The sequence below is a fragment of the Pongo pygmaeus genome, chromosome X (assembly GCF_028885625.2).
Source record: "Pongo pygmaeus isolate AG05252 chromosome X, NHGRI_mPonPyg2-v2.0_pri, whole genome shotgun sequence".
Taxonomy (NCBI): Eukaryota; Metazoa; Chordata; class Mammalia; order Primates; family Hominidae; genus Pongo; species Pongo pygmaeus.
In genome coordinates, this window is record NC_072396.2 from 137,315,338 (window position 1) to 137,336,661 (window position 21,324).

General features: G+C 40.3%; 1 protein-coding gene and 1 pseudogene across 5 annotated transcripts in view; both read right to left on the reverse strand.

Annotated features, from left to right (window-relative positions):
- The window catches only part of HS6ST2 (heparan sulfate 6-O-sulfotransferase 2), a 331,407-nt gene that overhangs the window by 272,420 nt on the left and 37,663 nt on the right, over positions 1-21,324 (reverse strand). The gene's annotated exons all lie outside the window — the stretch shown is intronic.
- On the reverse strand, positions 8,016-8,369 carry LOC129025410 (N-alpha-acetyltransferase 20-like; annotated as a pseudogene).

Consider the following 21,324-nt stretch of genomic DNA (forward strand, 5'->3'; position numbering starts at 1 on the left):
ATCAAAAATTATCAGACATGCAAAGAATTAGAAAGATACAACTCTTAAATGGAGAAAAATCAATCAACAGAAACAAACTAAGATGACACAAATTATAGACTTAACATATAAGGACATTAAAATATAGTCATTATATATATGCTCCCATATAATAGGGGAGCTAGAGGAAAGACTGGGCAGGTTAAGTAGAAACATGGAGGGTATAGGAAAGACTCAAATCAAACATCTAGACATGAAACATACAGTATCTGTAATGAAAAATACATAGGCTGGGATTTCTAGTACAATAGACACTGCAGAAGATGAGTGAATCTAGACACAGCAATAGAAACTGGTCAAAATGAAATACATAGAGAAAAAAGACTGAGACAAACAGAACAGAGCATCAATTAGCTATGGGAAACACCACAGGGTTCAATGAAGTACCAAAATATTTGAAGAAAAAGGACCAAAAGTTTTGCAAATTTTATGAAAACTATAAATGTGCAAGTCTAAAAATTTCAATGGACTGTAAGCCAAAAATAAAAGGAAAAAAACACACCATAGCAAATCATTATCTAAGTACTGAAAAAATGTGAAAGTTGTTCAAAGGAACAAAGATAAAAATGATGGCATACTTCTCATCAGAAGCTATGCAAACCAAAAACAATAGTGTGACATCTTTGAAGTATTGAAAGAAAAAGCTGACACCTTATCGTTCTATTTCCAGAAAAAAAAAAAAAAAACTGTCTTTCAAAAATTAGGTGAAATAAGGGAGGAGTCTGAGAAAATTACTGCCAGAAGTCCAGCTGTTTTTGGATCAGTTATCATCGGTACAGAGAAATGCTATTGATTTTTATAAGTTCCTGCATTTTCTTATTAGTTTTTATCATTTTTCTACCCATTACCTTGTTTTTCTTCTGCAGATGATCATACCAACTGCAAGTAATGATAGTTTTATATCTTCCCTTCCAATTCTTACACTTCTTATTTCTTTTTCCTTTTTTGAGGGAGAATTCATTGCAAGGAGACCACCACTATAAGAAATAATAAAGTTCTTTCATCACAAGGAAAATAACACCAGATGGAATGCTGGAGCTACAAAAAGGAATGAAGAACACTGTAAATGATAAAAATGTGAGTAAATATTAAATATTGGTTTCTCATTTGTAAAATCCCTTTAAAAGATAATTATTTAAGTCAAAAATAATAGGACAGATATAGTGGCTCATGCCTATAATCTTAGCGCTTTTGGAGGCTTAGGTGGGAGGACTGCTTGAGGCCAAGAGTTCAAGAACAGCCTAGGCAACATAGCAAGACCCCATCTCTAATAAATAAACTAATTAAATAATACTATATTGTACTATATGTGGTATAACATATGTAGAAAAATGATGAAAAAGGTAGTTCAAAGGCTGAGAAGAGGAAAATTAAAATATATTGTTATGGGTTTTCACATGAATAATATACCATCTAAAATGGTATATTATTATTTCAAGGTAGAATATTAAAAGTTAGAAGGATGTTATGGTAGGCAGCCTCTAAGATGACTTCCAATGATCCACAACATCTGTTATTCATGTCATTGTGTAATACCTGCCCTTTGAATGGGTGATGGATATAATGACTCATAACAAATGGAATAGCACAAAAGTACTAAGATGTCACGTCCAAGATTACGGTACAAAAAAAAAAGACTCTGCCTTCTCTCTTGTTCATCCTCTCTTATTATCTTTCACTTTCTCTGATGAAAATAGCTGCTATGTGGCAAACTGCCCTATGTAGAGTTCCATGGGGCAAGGAACTGACGGGGGTTTCCAGCTGACAGTCAGTGATGAACTGAGGCCTTCAGTCCAACAGACTACAAGGAACTGAATCCTGCCAACAACCACATACATGAGCTTAGAATTGTATCCTCCCTCAATCAAGCCTTCAGAAGAAATGACTGCAGCCCCAGCCAACATCTTGATTGCAGCCTTGTGAGAGACCTTGAGCCAGAGAACCCAGCAAAGCCATGCCTAGATTCCTAACTCACATAAACTATTAGATAATAAATGTTTGTTGTTTTAAGCCACTAAATTCGAGGACAGGTTGTCATGCAGCAATATATAACCTAGTTATATATGTGTACTAATACTAAATTGTTATATATTGTATGTCCTGGAATAAACACCAGGAAAAACAAAAAATAAAGAGCATTACTAATGAGCCTATAATAGAAATAACATGAAATCTTAAAAATAATCATTCCAATAGACAGCAAGAAAAGAGTTTAAAAGCACCAAACATTTATTGAGCATCCACCATAGTAAAAGCAGGGAGTCATATGCTAAGAATATAAAGTCCCTGCCTGGACTTAAAAAATTTCATATTTTCAGTACTGGGCAGTAACTCAGAAAAGTACATGAAGGAAAACAATTCTAGGTATGGTACCCAAATGTCCTATGCCTTGGCAGTTTAAGGGCAGAACAGTCTCTTAGGTACGGGGAAAACCAGGGAAGCAGATTTGAGATGGACCTTGAAGAATGGCACAATTTTCAGCAAGCAGAGATGTAAAAGAAAGGCAAAATATCCCAAGCAAAGAGTACACAGGATCAAAGGCTCAGTTGAGAAAGCTAGAGAGATATGTTGAGGGGAAAAGTCGGAGGAGGGAAGGCCAGAGACTTTACAGGAGACCCAGAATATTGCTTTGTAACAGAGATCTAAAGAAGAGAGGGTGGTATAAAGGGGTATGGGCCATAAGATTTAATGTTGTTGAAGGAGTACGGAGGGCACCGAAAAAAAGGCCACTGGAATTGGTTTAGGCATAGGCACAGTCTAATCCAGAAATTGTATCAATTTGCAGCCTTCCCTACTACCAGACCAGTGACACATATCACTCATTTTTTTTAATCTTTTATTTTTATTTATTTTATTTTTTTTTAGAGACAGGGTCTTGCTCTGTTACCCAGGCTGGAGTGCAGTTGTGTGATCTTGGCTCACTACAGCCTCCACCTCCTGGGCTCAAGCAATCCTCCCACCTCAGCCTCCTTCCTGAGTAGCTGGGACCACAGGCGTGTGCCACCATGCCCAGCTAGTTTTTGTATTTTTTGGTAGAGGCAGGATTTCACCATGTTGCCCAGGCAGGTCTCAAACTCCTGAGCTCAAACAATTTGCCAGCCTTGGCTTCCCAAAGTGTTGGGATTACAGGTGTGAGCCACTGCACCAGGCCAGATTACACTAATTAATGACAGCACTGAGACTGTACCTGGCCTCAGATTCCTTCTTAACAATCCTTCAGGCAGCTACTACCAAAACATCAGAATTGGTACAGGAGATGAAATATATTTGTTACCTGTGGCCTGATAATTTAAGAAGCCTGGTCTGTAGGGAATGAAGGATGTAAAGACCTTACTTTGGCATCCAACAACGAGGCTCATTGTATGTAGGGTGAAAAACAAGAAGGCCCTCCTCTAACTGGGAAGCTTGTAGTCTTTCCAAAATCATGCATATCTTAGAAGGATAAAATCAAGCAGGCTTTAAGAAGGAAGTCTACAATTTCCAAAGCAGCAAGACCACCTAAATCCATCCTGATAATCAATAGCTTAAAGAAAAAAGGAGAATGGACTTCCTCAACCTGATAAAGAATAACTAGAAAAAACCCACAACTAACATCAGACTTCATGGTGAAAGAATGAATACTTTCCCCTTGAGATCAGAAACAAGATAAGGATAATTTTTCTAGCCACTTTTATTCAACATTGTACTGGAAGTTTTAGGTAGGCCAATTAGGCAAGACAAGGAAATACAAGCACCCCAATTGGAAAAGAGGATGTAAAACTATTTGCAGACGACATGATCTTGTATATAGAAAATCCTAAGGAATAAAGTAAACATTTATTAGAACTAATAAACAATTTCAATAAGGTTGCAGGATACATGACCAATATACAACAATTTTATATCTATATAGTAGCAATGGGCAAACCAAAAATGAAATTAAGAACACCATTCCATTTACAATAGCATTGCTAGAAATTAAATACTTAAGAATCAATTTAATAAAATAAGCCTAAAATTTATACTCTGAAAACTAAAATATATTGTAGAAAGAAATTAAAGAGGACCTAAATAAATGGGAAAACATCCCATGTGCACGAATCAGAAAACTTGATATTGTTAACATGACAATACCTCCCAAAATGATCTACAGATGCAATGTAATCCCTATCAAAATCTTCCTTTTCTTTGCAGAAATCAATGAGTTGATCATAAAATTCACATAGAACTATAAAAGACCCAGAATATCCAAAACAATCATGAAAACCAGAACAAAGTTGGAGGACTCACTTCTCAATTTCAAAACATTAATCAAGACAATAAAATATGGTATTGGCATAAGTATAGATAAATAGAATTAAGAGTCCAGATCCTCATATTTTTAGTCAATGATTTTCAACAAGGGTGCTGAAACAGTGGGGAAAAATCCAGTGAGAAAATAATAGCCTTTGTTTCACATCACAATATCAATTTTTATTACATAGGATTTGTGACCATTATTTTGCAGCATAAAAATATGACTTTCTTGTTTTCATGCTAATATTTCACAATCTATAATACATAGTTTCTTAAAAGATAAACTCAAAAAAGTAGTTTTTAACCACAATTCTGTTACTTGGTTTTTAAAAATTACTATATATTATGTTGCAGTAATTGATATGCTCATTTTATAGATTAGTCATAGCATACACACAATGTTTTCATCCATATGTACAAATCAAAGACTGCAGTAAGCACCCATGTGGCCATGGCCCAAAGGTAGCCTCCCTCAGGTCCCTCTGGTCAGCAACATCCCCTCCCTCACCAAAAGGTCTCCACTTCTTCACTTTTGTGATCATTATCTTCTTGCTGCTTGCTACCCAATATAGCAATATTAAGTAGCAATAAATTAGGTATTACCACCTAATATAGATGGAAAGAAATTAGGCATTGCCAAGTAATATCTAATTTACCACCTAATATAGTTTAGTTTCTCCTGTTTATGAACTTCATATAAATGGAGTTATATTTTAAATTTTCTTGATTTGCCCTTCTCAGTTAATATTGTGAAACTTAGCCTCATGTGTTGTTTAGCATTCCATTGTATGAATATATCATAAGTTGCCCATAGTCCTATTGTTAAAAGTTTCCGGCTTTTACTATTAAAAACTATGAATATTCTCATTTTTGTGTCTCATAGTGCAATATCTAAGGTCAACAGTTATGAGGTCATTCCTGGGTCAAAAGAGTATGCATATCTTCCACTTTATTAGAGTGTCAAACTGTTTCCTTCTTTTCTTTTTTTATTTTCTTTCTTTTTTTTCTCTTTGTGTGTGTGTGTGTGTGTGTGTGTAGAGACAGGGTCTCATTCTCACTCAGGCCGTAATGCAGTGGCACAACCTCAAACTCCTGGGCTCGAGGCATCCTCCCACCTCAGCCTCCTTAGTAGCTGGGACTACAGGCCCACACCACCAGGCCCAGCTAATTTTTTTTTTTCTGTAAAGACAGAGATCTCGCTATGTGGCCCAGGCTGGTCTCAAACTCCTGGGCTCAAGCAATCCTCCCACGTTGGCCTCCCAAAGTGCTGAGATTACAGGCGTGAGCCACCAAAGCCGGCCCCAAACTGTTTTCTAACCTGCTTGTACCAGCTTACACTCACAGAATTGAGTAAAACTCCATCCCCACAGTACCAAGGCTTGGTGCTTTGGACATTTTTAGTTTTGCCAATCTCATGGTATAACGGTGCCTCATCATGATTTTAATATGCATTTTTGATTACTAATAAGGCCAAATACATTTTTTGTTTATTGCTCATTTTCTCTTCTCTTTTTGTATAGTACTTAATGGTCTTTCCCATATTTATTTATTTATTTATTTTTCCCAGCTATAGTTCTTCTCTATGTATTCCAGATAACCAACAAACACTGTTGTAATGCTTTTGCAAATATCTTCTTCCAACTTGTGGTTGGTCTTGTTATGATCCTTATGACATCTTTTGAAGAACAAAATGACTTCCCTTCAATGAAACTGAATATATGAACTTTTCCTTTACAGTTACTGCTTCAATGGCTTGTTGAAGAAGTTATTTTCTATCCTGAGGTCATGGAGACACTCTCCTATATTATCTATCTTTAAAGAGCATTTTAGCTTTACTTTTCACATCTAGATTTTTCATAAATCTGGAATTTATTTTTTGTGCATATGATAAGGTAGTAATCTGGGAAAAAGTTTTCCACACATGGCTGTCAAATTGTTCTACCACACTTACTGAAAAGTCAATTATTTCACCACTGATCTGCAATTTCTCCTCTAAGAAATGTCAAAATCCATGTATTCCTGGATCTGTTTCTCAAATTCTCTTCCACTGGTCTAGACAACTACTACAATACTAACACAAAGTCTTATTTATTATAGCCTGACATTTGGAGAGGCAAGTATGCCCATTTTGTTGTTTAAGAATACCTTGTCAGCTGAGGTGGGAGGATCACTTGAGCCAAGGAATTTGAGACCAGCCTGGGCAACATAGGGAGACCCCATCTCTATATTAAAAAAAAATTAAAAGAATATTTTGTCTTAATTTTGCTACTTCCGTTACCTCACAAGTTTAAGAATCAGCTTAACAGCCTAGGCAACATAGTGGGACACTGTCTCTATGAAAACAATTTTTTTAATTAGCCAGGTGTGGTGGTGTAGGCCTGTAGTCCCAGCTACTCAGGAGGCTCAGGTGGGAGGATCACTTGAGTCTGGGAGGTTGAGGCTGCAGTGAGCTGAGATCACGCCACTGCATTCCAGCCTGGGTGACAAAGTAAGACACTATTTCAAAAAAAAAGAATCAGATTAACAAATCCCACAAAAATGCTTGAGGTTTTGATTGCAATTACACTGGATCTGTGGATCAATTTGGGGAGAATTAACAGTTTTATAATATCACGTCATCTAATCTACAGGTGCAGTCTATCTGCCCACTTAGCTAGCTCATGTTGAATGCTTCTCAATAAAGCTTTAGAAACTTCAAAGAGGTCTTGCATGGCTTTTGTTAGGTTTTTCCTAAACACTTAATGTTTTTTGGTAACACTGCAAATGACATATTTCTCTAAATGTTATTTTTTGTGTATTGAAAGGCAATTGATTTTTGTACTGAATTTATATCCAACTGCTTAAACATTATTAATTCTAAACATTTATTGTAATAAATCCATAAGAATAATTATGGATTTTCTATTTGTACAATCATATCTATGCAACATAAAAGTTTTGCTTCTTTCTCCTCAATTCTCATATTATTTTATTTTTCTCACTGATACAGTTTGAATACTTGCCCCTTCCAATCTCATGTTGAAATTTCATCCCCAGTGTTAGAGGTGGGGCCTGATGGGAGGTGTTTGGGCCATGAGGGTAGATCCCTCGTGAATGGGCTTGGTGCTATCCTCATGGTAATGACTGAGTTCTCACTCTAGCAGGTCCCTCGAGAAGTGATTTTTTTTTCTTTTTGTTTTTTGAGATGGAGTCTCACTCTGTTGCCCAGACTGGAGTGGCTCACTGTAACCTCCACCTCCCAGGTTCAAGCAATTCTCCTGCCTCAGCCTCCCGAGTAGCTGGAATTACAGGCACCCACCACACCCAGTTAATTTTTATATTTTTAGTAGACACAGGGTTTTACCATGTTGGCCAGGCTGATCTTGAACTCCTGACCTCAGGTGATCTGACCACCTCGGCCTCCCAAAGTGCTGGGATTACGGGCATGAGCCACCGTGCCCAGCCAAAAAGTGATTCTTAAACAGAGCCTAGCACTCCCTCTCTACTCTCTTCCTCTCTCACACAATGTGATGTCTGCTCTCCCTTGCCTTCTGCCATTAGTGGAAGCTTTCTGAGGTCAACCCAGAAGCAGATGCCAGCACCACATTTCTTGTACTGCCTACAGAACCATAAGCCAAATAAAACCTCTTTTCTTTATAAATTACCCAGCTTCAGGTTCGTTTATAGCAACATAAATGGACTAAGACACTTGCTTCTCTGTGCTATCTAGGGGTACAGCAAATTATTAAAGGGCTAACCAAAGGCACCCTTGTCTTGTGCCTTTCTGAAATTTCCTCCAACAACTCTATGAGTTTAACAGCCAAACCAAGATATGGAAATTTTGGGCAACAGAAAGAGCTGTGGCATAACTGTGCCATTCTTCCCTAGCTACTGAACCTTCTGCTTTACCCACAATACAATCCATTAACTTTCCACTAGATGCCTCTGCAATGATAAAATACTCTGGCAAGATATTGTAAGTAAAAAGGAATCTTGTAAGTTTCTGTAAGTGTCTCCAAGTTAATGTGGTTGAAACTGAATGGGTCATTACAGATGAAGCCCCAGAGCGTGGTCATCATGCCACCATCACTGAGGCCTGCTTACCACAACCTCATACTCACCTCACTGGAAGTTGCCCCATGCATGGCTGCTATGGGGCAGGGAGGGAACTGTTAACAATAGCCTTTTCAGCAAATGATTCTGGGTCAAGTCGACATCCACATGCAAATGGACAAAGAAGGACCCCTACTTTATACCATATTCAAAAACTAACTTGAAATCGATCAGAGACAGAAATGTAAGAGCTAAAACAATAAAACTCTTAGAAGAAAACACAGTTGTAAATCTTCATGTCCTTGGATAGGCAATGACTTCTTAGCTATGATGCCAAAAACACAAACAACAAAAGAAAAAACACATAAACTGGAAATCATCAAAATTTTAAACTTTCATGCTTCAAAGAACATCAAGAAAGAAAACTCACAGAATGGGAAGAAGTTTTTACAAATCCTGTCACTGATAAAAGACTTGTACCTAGACTATATAAAGAACAATTATAACTCAATAACTTAAGACGAGTAATCCAATTTTCAAATAAGCAAAGAATCTGAATAGATACTTCTCTATATAAAATATACAAATAGAAATTAAGCAGATAAAAAGATGATCAATATAATTAATCATTAGGAAAATGCAAATCAAAACTTCAATGAGGTAACCCTTCACAAACCTGCTAAGACAGCTATTTTGAAAAAGACAGATTATAACAAGTGTTGGAAAGGATGTGGAGAAACTGAAACCCTCATACATTGCTGGTGTAAATATAAAACGGTGCAGCTACATTGGAAAACAGCCTGACAATTCCTCAAATGATTAAACACAGAGTTATCACATGACCCAGCAATTCTACTCCATGAGAAATGAAAACAAATGTCTGCACAAAGAGTTGTAGACAAATCATAGCAGCATTATTCACAATAGTTAAAAACTGAAAACAATCTGAATGTCCATCAACCAATGAATGAATGAATTGTGCATTCATGCAATGGAATGTTATTCAGCAATAAAATGAAATGAATTACTGCTTGATGCTACAACATGATGAACCAAGAAGACAGTCACAAAGGACCACACGCTGTATTTGTCCATTTATGTGAAATTATCAGAATGCACAAATCTCTAGAAACGGAAAGTAGATTAGTAGTTGCCTAGAGGTGTGAGGAATGGGGAGACTAGGAGTGAAGGCTAAAGAGTGAGGGGTTTCTTTTCTGGGGAATTATAATATTCTAAAATTGATTGTGGTTTTGGATGTACAACTTTGTAAGTATACTAAAAACCACTGAATTTTAGCCTTTAAATGGGAAACTTTATGGTATGTCAATTATACATCAAAAAAGTAGCTGACTTATATATGGGTTTCTTGTGCCATTGCTTTCCTAAACTAGAAAGGATAGAAGTATTTCAAAGCCAGACCCATTGAAGAACTCCACTGGAAAAAAAAAAAAACAACCCCACTGGAAGCCCAGGTTTGGGATTAGGCACTTCCAGGGCCTGCAGTTTGCTGGACTTCACCCAGCATGGAGCCAGTCACCAGGCTGTCATTTTTGATTAGAGACAATGGGTAGCTATGAGGTGTTACAGCCTGGCTACCATATAAATGTGATTTTCTGCCTGAACAAATTCTGCTCTAATTAAGTAAAATATTTTTAAATGATTATCAAAACAGGGCTACTCCTCAGTTCTCTCAAAACACGAAAATGCCAGAATTTTAATGCCTGGGGGTTTCCCAAAGTGAGTTGAACACGCTCTTGTTTCCTGAACTGAGGCAGACAGAGGTTTTTCAACTGTCAACTCCACATTGATTCAATTTACCTCATGGCCCAGTGGCTACACACTGGTATATTTGCCACAGCTAAAGTGGAATTAGCAACGCAAGACTATATACTAGGACTAAATACAAAGAAGTAAACAAACACAGTGTCTTTACTAAGAGCTATTGATTGGAACTGTTTTTTAAAAACAAAACTTTAAGGTTACTTTTTTTTCTAGCTACACTCAGGAAAATAGAATGCTTTCCTGAGGCTGAGGAAGGTACGGAGGAAGGGGTACACACTGTGAAGTCATTCCTCAAACCATAACAAATTGAAAGCTGTAGTTTAATATATGACCCAGATGGTAAGTTTTGTAATGATTTTACATTTACAGTATCTTATATTTTTCCTGGGGCATTATATTTCATTTGGCAATAGTTCTCATCCTGGTTTCCCTCCAGCTGCATTTCAAAGGCAAAAAATGTACATTACTTCATCTTGTGGTTTAATCTTGGTATACGAAACATTACATCAGCAGCAATAATTTCTTGTAATCACCTCTGCCCTGTAGCAAGGTCCTTAGGGAGATAGTATTTCATGCATCATAATTTAACCACCACCAAGAATGACCATCACTTAAATAGCTACAGAGGTGGAAATAAATGAGGACATCAGACACCCCCACCCATCCTGCTTAAACTACATTCTTCACTGGATAGAAGAGATGATCATTGAGCATAAATTTCTAATATATTCATGTTCGCTCTACCATTTGACATTCTGGAATCCTGAAAGCCTTCAAATTCGGTCCTGCATCTTATAATGAGAACATTTTATTCGTTTCTTTCTAATTCTTGTAAAAACTGGTTGCCATGAATCTAGACTGTTACCAACAGTTCCTGGAATTTTAGTTAAGAATAAACTGTAGATCCAAACAAATCTAAGCATCCTATTTTAGTAAAATGCTTTCTACTTTATAGCTGGAACAAATCATCCCAGAACCAATTCTTGTTCACCAGTTTTGCATGGTCAACACTGAATATGAAAGAACATAACCTTGAAAAGTATGATCACCCAGGAAAAAAAAGGGAGGAGGGGAACAAGAAGCCTAGATTTGGGCTCCATTATCTTTTCTCAGTGGGCAATGTAAAGGCAACTTATATACACTCTTTCAAAGAGCATGATTTTCTTTAAGTCACTACTAAAGAACACCCTGATGATCAGTACTATGGAGAATTTAGATTTTTTTAGTGCCTTCACTAATCCCATTGATGAAATTACAGCTGTATTAGAAAGAAGAATGGTAAGTATTTTATGCCTATCAGACATAAAGCAGGAAAGTAAAACTTGCAGAGTCAAAGGGAAATCAGTTCCAGGGCAGAAAGTAAAATCCTGGCCTTACATTCATTTGTTCCAGGGCCTATCCAACACAGGGATGGTTTTATATTTCTATCACTGGTTCTTTGCCTTTCGTCCATTTGCCTCGGTAAATACAAGCCTCTGATGGAACAGGAATCCTACAGCATGACATATATTAAAAATCCTAGAGGGGGCTGGGTGTGGTAGCTCATGCTTATAATCCCAACACTTTGGGAGGCCGAGGCAGGTGGATCACTTGAGGTCAGGAGTTTCAGACCAGCCTGGCCAACATGGTGAAACCCTATCTCTACTAAAAATACAAAAATTAGCCAGGTGTGGTGGCACATGCCTGTAATCCCAGCTACCAGGGAGGCTGAGGCAGGAGAATCACTTGAACTCGGGAGGCGGAGGTTGCATTGAGCTGAGATTGCACCACTGCACTCCAGCCTGGGTGACAGCGAGATGCTATCTCAAAAAAAAAAAAAAAAAAAAATCTTACAGGGGAACTATTTGTCAGTATTTTACCAGTAGCCTGCTCTCATGGGCACATAAAAGACCATTCCTAACTCATTTCCTTCCCACCGCTCCTGGCCCCCTAACCATCCTGATCCCATCCTGCTCCTACCAAAAACTCAGCAGACAAACAAGCTTGAAGGGAAGTTTCATGACATGAGCCTCTGCTGCTAACTCTTGAATTAGATACACCAACAAAGCAGTAATTGTCCATTGGGAGTTCCAGACGGCAATGGGTCTGTCAAAGAATTACCTCTAAATAAAGGACTTAGGCAAGCACATCATCAGGCAAGGACATTTATCCCAGGGACAAATCAACCTCAGGGTCTTTGCAATTGTGATTACTTCAGCCTGGACTTCCCCTGGCTTTGCTATGGCTAATTCTTTCACATGATCCCTTAGATTTGTTTAAATGTGACCTCTTTAGAGCTGCCTTTTGTGAGCACAGACTTTTTTTTTTTTTTTTTTTGAGACGGAGTCTCGCTCTGTCGCCCAGGTTGGAGTGCAGTGGCGCAATCTCGGCTCACTGCAAGCTCCGCCTCCCGGGTTAACGCCATTCTCCTTCCTCAGCCTCCCGAGTAGCTGGGACTACAAGCACCCACCACCACGCCCGGCTAATTTTTTGTATTTTTAGTGGAGACAGGGTGTCACTGTGTTAGCCAGGATGGTCGTGATCTCCTGACCTCGTGATCTGCCTGTCTCGGCCTCCCAAAGTGCTGGGATTACAGGTGTAAACCACCGCACCTGGCCTCGTGAGCACACACTCTTAAGGAATTCTCTCCTCCTCCAACCACAAAACACTCTATCATATATCCCTGTAGTTACGTCCACAGACTCTGGAATCAGACAAACCCTGGCTACTGCCACTCACTAGTGTAGCCTGGGGCAAATCACTTGTTCTCTTGAGTCTCCTGACCCACATCTGTATGATCACCATTGCAAAGTAACAACAATAAAGCCTAAAGAGAAGCAAACACTAAATTGAAAATTAGGTAGCCTACCCTTTAGGTCTGTTCTGCAACTAACCTGGTAGGTGACCTGAAACAAGTTGCTTCCCCTCATGAGGCATCAGTTTCCTCTTATGTTCATTGGAGGGACTGGATTCGATGAAAGTCACCTGTTCTGCATCTGGACAGTCTGTGTTTTCACATTTCTGTCCCAAGATCACAGCTGCCCGAGTGCTGGTCCTAACCTGGGACCACTTGGGCTATCCCCTCCCTCTCCCAAATACCATTCAATTAGACTCAATACAATGCATGATTTAATAAATGTAGGCTGTGGCATCCTGTTTTATATGGAGCTAGAAAGGTATTTTATAACCAACAAAGGAGTCAGGGTCATCTGTAGTTCGTGGTACAGAATTTAACCCTCTGTGATTGTGCTAACATTTCTCTTGGAACTTTCTTGACAAATCCAAATGCTCATGTTTGTGCTCTTTCATTTGATAAATTTTGTCCCTTTTACTGACCCATTGTAAAATCTCCCAACTCATGGCTCAGATGGGGCTCTATTCCGCTTTTGCTCCTGCCTCTGTGTACTGCTCATAGCAGCAGAAGGCAGACAAGTCTTAGGCAGACAGGGGCAAGTCCCTGATAAAACCCCACCTTCAAACCATAGAGAGTTTAAAGCTTGAAAGCCAAGCTACAAGTCCTAGATAAATCCATGGACAAAACTGAGAAACTCTCTTCCCATCTGGCATGCTTTCCTTTAATTGATCCCCATCTTTCACCTATTTTACATATGCCTACCCTTCCCTAATTGTCTTTTTATACTGTCGTGCCCACCTTTGAGTGGTGCCCTTGTTTTAGCCTTTTTTGAATACTCACAAACCAATCAGTATGCATCCCCCTTCTGAGCCCGTAAAAATTCCAGACTCAGCCACACTTTGGGACCACCACTCGAGGGCTGGCCTCTCAAGTCCCCTCTCTACTGAGAGCTGCCATGCAATAAAACTCTCCTCACACTTCAGTTGTCAATGTAACCTCATTCTTCTTGGACGTGGGACAAGAACTCAGAACCTGCCAAACGTGGGTACAAAGAAAGCTGTAAAACTGTAGCCCTCTGCCCTCCACCAGTGCCAGGCAGCCACTTCATGCTCCAGGAAGCAGCAGCAGGGCCAGCCTAGCCCTGGGGCTGTGGGCTGGAGCAGGGCAACAGGACTGAAAGAGCTGTTAACACACCCCTGTTTGCTCAGGCTATGGACGGTGGGACTAAAACAACTGTTAGCACACTGTAACACCCACTCTGGGGCTTTGAGGTTGTTGGCATCCCTGTTCAGATGCCACTGTGTTCCCCTCATCCAGATGTCAGCACACAAGGGGGAAGCTGGTTGCAGCATGCCTGGCCCAGCTGCAGGTTGAGTGTGGATCCTGTGGCAAGTGTGGGATCTGGGCAGGAGTGCAAGCCAAGCACAGCCCCCTGGGCTAAGTGAGCAGGGTGCCTCCTGCAGCAAGCCCAGGGCCTGAGTGAGATCCAGGCATGGCCATCGCTGGCTGCAGAGGTCTCTGGCTGGCGAAGTTACACTGAAAAATCCTCTGTCACTGACTTTCCTGGTGAAGTGCTTGTTCCCACTACCCTTAGGTGGCATCTTCTACAACTCAGCCCTTCCCACTTAGTCAACCACAATTTATAAGCCCCAGTCCTATGAGGATTGAGGTTATAGCAAGTAAAGTGAGTTCACAGTTCGTGATTTGGGATTGGGGAATATGTTACCCATAAAGAGCCTGTTCCACCAAATCAAACGGGATTATATATTGTCCTGGAAAATGACGGCTGATTAACCAGCCCCTCTCTCCCCCTCTCCTGCTCCCTCAGGCTTCCCACTGCCTGCTCTAAAATGCTGTCCTTTCACCCAGCCTTTTCAATACTGACTTACTAAGTTACTATGGAATTATTTCCATTGAATTACACAAAACTCACTGACTAAACAACTTAGACAAAAATGTGATTTTTTTTTTGCTTCAATAATAAAAGCAAACCTTTCTGTTTAACCCATTCTGCTCTCCCAAAGGGAGAAAAAGATTATGGTGTCATGATGTTGCTAATAGTTACTTCCTTCCCTGACAGTGTGCTTTCTGTATTATATCATCATTTTATTAAACCCACATATAAATGCTTAAATTGACCAGGGAGTTTTGGAATTCACTGACAATTACCACTTCCATAATCTCCCTGTGAATAAGGCAAAAAGGGGACCTCATCTGACAAGACCAAATCATGTAACTTCTGGCTCTGAAGCCTGTCTGTGTGCAGAATTAAGGGTAATCATAGCCTACAGCATTTAAGCCTAACCACCAAATGTTCTTTAGAATCTTAAACTTGTTTGCAGGGTGGTTTACTTATAATTGTGTGTTTAGTTATTTTTTTCCTTTTAACCAAGTGAAATTAACAGCACAGAGCTTGCCAACTCTGTAGATGGCAACTTTCTATTCATTCAGAAGAGGGAAATTCAGGGGCGTGGCAGGACCATTTTTTGGGCAGCCATCTAACCAACACAACGGCCCTGACCCGGGGGGCACAAGGCCAGAATTCAGAAGATTCAACATCTTGATGCGACTGGATCATTGCTTTCTGAACCTCAGTGGACATCCAAAGGGCCTGCTGAGCTGGGCTTGCTCTCTCAAACACACAAAAGGGACCAAACAAGTTGGTAGGGTTTATGCTTTCCTTTTACATTTTTAAGTATTAAGATTTATAACCATTTTTGTGCCAGCTTAAAAATGATCAACCATTTAAAACTTCAGAAAAGTCACATGTCACCACATTTTTAAAAGGAAAGATGTATTTTCAAAGGGAAAATTGCAGCATGCAGCATGCAAAATTGCAGATCAAGAAGCAGCCAAGTGAAATGAGTCCTTGAGGCTCTCCTGTAACCAGCCTGAACTGGACACAGATTACCCAAAGCAGCAGCTAATCCCCACATTAGCCACTGGACGGTTCCTCAGCTCCTCCTTGGTTTGGCACTCTCACTAGCAGTGCAGGAAGCACTGCCATTGGCCATTAGCCCATTGTTAAACCTTAGCTGTCTCTGTTATGATAAAACACCCAATGCTGAGTATAAGGCCATCCTCAGGGCTCAGGGCTCAGGGCTCAGGCTATTGCATCAACTTGTAGTTGAAATCACCCAGTGACATGGGGTTTCTGGGATATCAATGACTCAACGTCCCTGGTGAAGATGAGCTGCTTTCAGCAATAAAATGATGTTCTTGCAAGCTTCTAGTGAATAACTCTTTCCTCAAGACGTATCTTTAGATTTATGTTTTGCTTTAATGTGTAACAACATTGAATGTGCAACACTTAAGTGAGGACCCACGGATGGTCTTCTCAGTTCTGTTAACTGTCTGCATGATCTTGAGCCAATTGCTTATCCTCCCTGGGTATCAGTTTTCTCATCCATACAATGGAGGTGATTGTCTTAATAATGATGATAATGTCTTAATAATGATGATGATGATATCCTCCTTGCTCCACCTAACAAGCTGTGGTAAAGATGTGAGGAAAAGGAGAATATAAAATTGTTCTGTAAAATGTAAAGGGCTATAGTAACATAAAATGTTCTTATCATTGGTAACTTTTTTTTTTTTTTTGAGACAGAGTCTTTCTCTGTTGCCCAGGCCAGAGTGCAATGGTGCAATCTCAGCTCACTGCAACCTCCACCTCCCAGGTTCAAGCTATTCTCCTGCCTCAGCCCCCCAAGTAGCTGGGATTACAGGTGTGCGCCACCACGCCTGGCTATTTTTTTTTCGTATTTTTAGTAGAGACAGGGTTTCACCATGTTGGTCAGGCTGGTCTCAAACTCCTGACCTCGTGATCCTCCTGCCTCGGCCTCCCAAAGTGCTGGGATTACAGACGTGAGCCACTGGGCCCGGCCTATCATTGGTAACTTTTAATAAGATGGGTTTACAATTCCTGCATGCAAACCAAGTCATGGCAAAGGAAAGCTGTGCTGGTGATGCAATATGGCTGTAGACAAAAGGTATTGTAACATTGTGAAGAGAACTGCAGTGGCAGTCAAGAAGTCCGAGTTCTAGCCCCAGCCCTGCTGCTAACTATCTGTATGACCTTCTCCTGTCTGGACCTCTACAAAACAAATGGGTTAGATTAGGTCAATTTTCAAACTCTGTAGGAGCAGAAATCTGTGACCTGAAACCATAGGCATTAGCTCAATCTATATAATAGCAATGAAACAGTGCTTACCCAATTGTGTAAAATTATACTGTTTAACAGAAAACATTATATTTCTTTAATTTGATGATGGACAGTGTGATAGTTAATATTAAGTGTCAACTTGATTGGATTGAGGGATGCAAAGTATTGTTCCTGGATATGTTTGTGAGAGTGTTGCCATAGGAGATTAACATTTGAGTCAGCAGACTGTTATGGGTAGACCCACCCTCAATCTGGGTGCGCACCATTCAATTGGCTGCCAGTGTGGCTAGAACAAAGCAGGAAGAAGAAGGTGGAATTAGCTGACTTCCTAGTCTTCCAGCTTTCATCTTTCTCCTGTGCTGGATGCTTCCTGCCCCTGAACATCAGACTCTGGATTCTTCAGCTTTTGGACTCTTGGACTTACACCAGTGGTTTACCAAGGGCTCTCAGGCCTTCAGCCACAGATTGAAGGTTGTACTGTCTGCTTCCCTACTTTTGAGGTTGTGGGACTCAAACTGAGCCACTACTGGCTTCCTTCCTCCTCAGCTTACAGATGGCCTATCGTGGGACTTCACCTCGTGATCGTGTGAGTCAATTCTCCTTAATGAACTCCCTTTCATATATATACATCTATCCTATTAGTTCTGTCCCTCCAGAGAACCCTGACTAATACTGTATTTAATTGAAGTTCATATCTAAAATAAGGATGGGTCTTAGAATGACTGCATACATTCTTTTAATATTCCTGAAATGTCAGTATTAATTGATGGTGCAAACTACAACTAATGGCATCTTAGCATCAAGAACATATGGTGCTTTGGATTTTCCCTGACCTTGATGTCCCTTCTCCAAACAATTGAGATCTGAGGAACATAGTTTGAAAACTACTGGACTAGAAGATTTCTAGGGGGCATTACAAATCTGACATTCTATGGTTTAAATACCATACACATGACTATGAGAAATGGTGGCAAGGTTCTGTCCAAGCATATTCAAAACATGACCATGTTGAGGCCAGGCATGGTGGCTTACACCTATATTCCCACCACTTTGGAAGGCTGAGGCAGGCGGATCACTTGAGGCCAGGAGTTTGAGACCCATTTGGCCAACATGGTGAAATCATGTCTCTACTAAAAATACAAAAAATTAGCGGGGCATGGTGGTGTGTGCCTGTAGTCCCAGCTACTTGGGAGGCTGAGGCAGGAGAACCCGGGAACCGGAAGTTGCAGTGAGCAAAGATTGCACCACTGCACTCCAGCCTGGGTGGAGACTCCCTCTCAAAAAAAAAAAAAAAAAAAAGACCCTGTTGAAAGATGTTTCTTTTGTGACTAAAAAGACCAGCTCTAAAGGCAATTCTCAAAAAGGGGATTTCAAGAAGTTAGAGCCACCTTTACATGGTTGGAAATGCTGTGTATCCTTACAAGGTGACCTGTCAAAAGGCACACATCTCATTTAGAGCCACATTTAAACAGAGCCACGTGACCCCACAGGAGAGGGAATGTGTTTCCACTTTAAGGTGAGAAAAGCTTAGAAAAGTCCTGGGCCTGCCTGACCAGGGACAAATGGGGTAGCTAGAGCCCAATTAGCTGCAGTGTGGTTAATAACCATGATAACTGCCCTTACTGTGTGCAACACACTTTATCCATGATCTCCTCAACACAAGTCCAGGAGTGTAAAAAGACAGGCACTGTCCTCCCCATTTTAGAGATGATGAAACTGAAGACCTGACAACTGAAATAAATTGCCCAAAATTTCTCAGCTAATAAACAGCAGTGCTAGTGATTTAAACTGCTTCTTCAGGGTTCAGAGTCCACATCATCTCCTATTTCACTGCATGCCCATAGGCCTTACAATACGGAGTCCCCAAGCAAACTTAGCTCTGTTTGGGATCAGGTTTGTTTTAACAGAGGGGCTTCTTTTGGTGGCAATGAACATGCCACTCTCACTGCCATGTGTGGAGGGTCTTATTCCTTAAGCGTGGTCTCCCCCTATGAAATCTTCAGGATCTCTGAAAGTTTTCCAAACTGTCCCTTCTGGAAGAGCCAGATGAGAGACACAGGGGCAACCCTGGTAGCTTGATTAAACCAAGCCATAATGATGGCATAGACCTTGAGAGGCAGTTTTGCCAGGAGGACAAAGCGTGTCTTTCTGACAGCTATAGGTGGACAAAAAGCTAAGACACTTGGTGCTGAGGGCCAGAAATTTTTTAAACTGGCCACTAGCAGCCATAATTTCTAAGATGGGAGGTATTTTCCCCCACCCCTTCAGAAAGCCTTCAGAAGTACAATTCAATTGGAGCCCATTTGCTACCTGCTTGGAATGTGATCAGGTGGGACATGATCTCTCTTCCTGGGTAGTCTTAGTGAAGCCCAGCTGGCTTCTCTATTTGCTCTGGAAAAAGCCCCACAGCCTACTTGACAGCCAGCCAAACAGTCACCCTGTTAATGGTCCCTGTTCTAAATACAATTGGCAGGTTAGCTCAGAATAAATGGCCTGCCGAAGGCAAGAAAGCCCTGCTAACTCTTCTGATGACACCTTCAGATTGACCATAGGTCCACACCACTTCTTTATGCTCAGTCCTTAATTATTCATGCTAACAGAGGGGAACAATGTCAATGACTATCTAGAAGAAGAGATAATGAGAGGATAATTCCTACTGGGTGGTGGACTATGTTTGATGATGACTTTACAAAATTACCTTCCCAGTTATGTTTTCTTTAATGAATCATGAAATAAGTTGCCTTTTCTGGTTTGGCAGTGGCAGAGAGTCTTTAATGAGATGTGTGTAATAGGGGGAGGGACTCCTCTGACCAATTCTCCATAGTTAACCACTAGCAGACTAGACCACTGCAGGACTAGCAGCACATACAACCAACTGTCACTATGAAAAGACTGGCTAATCATTTAGTGCAAGTGGCTAGAATATTCACTTAATCCCATAGGCACAACCATAGTTTAACATGATAATGGAAAATAAAAGATGAGATGCGATTTTCAAATTTCCTGTACCATAAAGTCACATAAACTCTCCTCTCTGAATGGGTCAATTTCCATGATAAAATTTTTCATTTTAGGACTTCTCTAAGAAGACAGAGAAGAGCATCACTGACTTCCAAAAGCCTAAGGAAGACTCTCTGGAGTTTTTCCTGAAACACAATATAGGTTTCATGTTAATTATTTCTTGAGATTTATAGGAGCTGAAAAACTAAAGAAAATGTGAAATTATTGAAAAAGGGTATTTTGTGCAGCTTCCCTTTCTTAACATCTGCATACAGCCTTTTGATAGAGCATATTAAGGTACAGTTTTTACAACTTTGATCTTGCATTAGTGAATTCCTTCAAGTCAAATGCACTTCATTTTGTTCCTCACTCTTGAGTTGTAAATGGCCATTGGAAATCTCAGAAGAACTGGACACTCAGGCTACAAAGCAGCCATCCAAGGTGTGATTGCTCTGTTGCCACTGGGAGGCATTTCACTGGGCAAATTTCTGCCCTTGTAAGCACTTCTTCTCACTGAAATGATTTAAAGCTGCCTGAACACATCTGAAAACCTGATTTACCCTTTAAGATTTCATTTGATTGATCTTCCCAGCACTTCTCTCCAGAGAGAGCCAGCTGTAAGCATTAGTCAGCGTACGGAAAACCCTGGAAAGATGAACAAAGAACAACCCCCATGATTAGTTGCTAAATTAAAGAGGGAAGAAAACAAATTCTACCAAATGTCAACAGAGCTCAGCATTCTCCCCTGAATGAAGCCACACTCCAGCAGTGGGAAGTAGACGGTGGGGGGCTGGCTGAAGACTGGAAAGTGACATGGAAGTAAAAATTAAAAATTTCTGAGATAGATTCGGCCCGTCCATCCACCCACCAAAAGGACAGGATGCCTTCCTCTTCTTGTCTCCTGAAGTCTGGCCATCCCAGATACAGTAGGTCTCAGAAAGCACAGCAGGCTCCTTCTTTAAGGTGGAAATGAAAATGCCTAGTCCTGGAAGTATGTCAATCTCCTGAAGCCACCCAAGGCACTGCATCCCATTCCCAGGACAGGTTCAGTATCATCGATGCTTACATCTCCGTGAGAATGTGCACACAGTAACCATCTACCAAACCCCAACTAAAAAAACAGAAAAAATAATCTGGAAGAAAAAGGAAATGGCAAAACATCTTTTAGGTACAGGATATGGAACAAATTGTTGATCGATGT